The sequence below is a fragment of the Apium graveolens genome, chromosome 3 (genome assembly GCF_009905375.1).
Source record: "Apium graveolens cultivar Ventura chromosome 3, ASM990537v1, whole genome shotgun sequence".
In the NCBI taxonomy this organism is placed as follows: domain Eukaryota; kingdom Viridiplantae; phylum Streptophyta; class Magnoliopsida; order Apiales; family Apiaceae; genus Apium; species Apium graveolens.
Window position 1 is genome coordinate 116,534,837 of NC_133649.1, and position 1,449 is coordinate 116,536,285.

The following is a 1,449-nucleotide window of genomic DNA, read 5'->3' on the forward strand; positions in this document are numbered from 1 at the left end:
TAGAGAGAATACCTTTCATGAACTTTGCGTAACTAGGCATTCGTTCAAGAGCTTCAGCGAAAGGTATGTTGATGTGAAGTTTCCTGAACACCTCTAGAAACTTCTCAAACTGTTTATCCAGCTTTTTCTTCTGCAGCCTCTTAGGGAAAGGAGGTGGAGGATAGATCTGTTTCTCCCCTGTATTACCCTCAGGAGGTGTGTGCTCAACAGTAGTCTTCCTTGGTTCCACTTCTTCTTCCTTCTGCACTTCCAGAATTCCTGCTACCTTGCCTTGCAACATTCTTTGCATAGGATTCTGGTATTCATTAGCTTCCATGAGCTCAATCAACTCACAAGCTTCATTATAACTTTTGGCCCATAAGGCTCCAACCAGATGCTGCATCGAGCATAGGTCTAGACTGAGCGCCGAAACCATTGTAGAAATAGTTTATAATCATCGAATCAAGCATGCCATGGTGTGGGCACTTCCTCAGCATCTCCTTATATTGATCCCATGCCTCACACAGAGATTCTCCAGTTTGCTGAGCAAACTGAGTAAGAACATTCCTGATTACAGCAGTCTTCGCCTTAGGAAAGAATTTAGTGAGAAACTTTTGAGCTAGATCCTCCCATTTGGTGATAGACCCTGGTGGTAGAGAATGTAACCAGCACTTTGCTTTATCCCTCAGAGAGGATGGGAAGAGTCACAGCTTGATAGCATCTTCAATCACCTCATTGAACTTGAAAGTGTCGCAGATCTCGATGAAATCCCTGATGTGCATGTTGGGGTCTTCTGTAGGAGAACCCCCAAACTGAACTGAGTTCTGTATCATCTCAATTGTGCTCGACTTGATCTCAAAAGTGTTAGTCGAGATGGCTGGTCTGATGATGCTTGACTGAATATCATTGATCTTAGGTTGAGAATAGTCCATCAGAGCCTTAGGATTTTTTTCTTGATCTCCCATCATTACTAAAGCTGGTTCTTCGACTTTCTCTTCTTCTTCTACTTTCTCTTCATCCTAAAAAATATTCCTTCGAATCACTACAGCTTCTTTCTCGACGTGATCCAAAGTTCTCTTACGAGCCCGCGAACGCGTATGCATACACGCTCGCTAGAGTACTTGAAACACGACAAGGAAAAGAGTAGGTAAGTAACAATGTCCAAGTCAACGAACTTTAATGATCACTAATGACAAACACATAAACTAAAAGTCAACACCGTGTCCTCGGCAGCAGCGCCAAAAAACTTGTTAGTCACTAAGCACGCGCTAATAATACACGCAACTATACGCGATTGCAAGTAATATAGAATTATTTCTAGTTCATTTCCACGGAGACTGGTTAAATTAACTATGAGATTTATGCACTTATGCAACGAGAATATGGCTATTATTCAATACTAAGACGAATAACAATTTGGGTTTTGATTATACTACGATTAACTATTGAGAATTATACTAGAGAACATTA

At 41.2% G+C, this 1,449-nt stretch overlaps 1 non-coding gene across 1 annotated transcript; it reads left to right on the forward strand.

Annotated features, from left to right (window-relative positions):
* The first annotated feature begins 447 nt into the window (after nt 1-447).
* LOC141715838 (small nucleolar RNA R71) lies at nt 448-554 on the forward strand. Its single transcript, XR_012572585.1, has one exon. It is a non-coding gene; the product is annotated as a small nucleolar RNA R71 (small nucleolar RNA).
* Nucleotides 555-1,449: the final 895 nt, after the last annotated feature.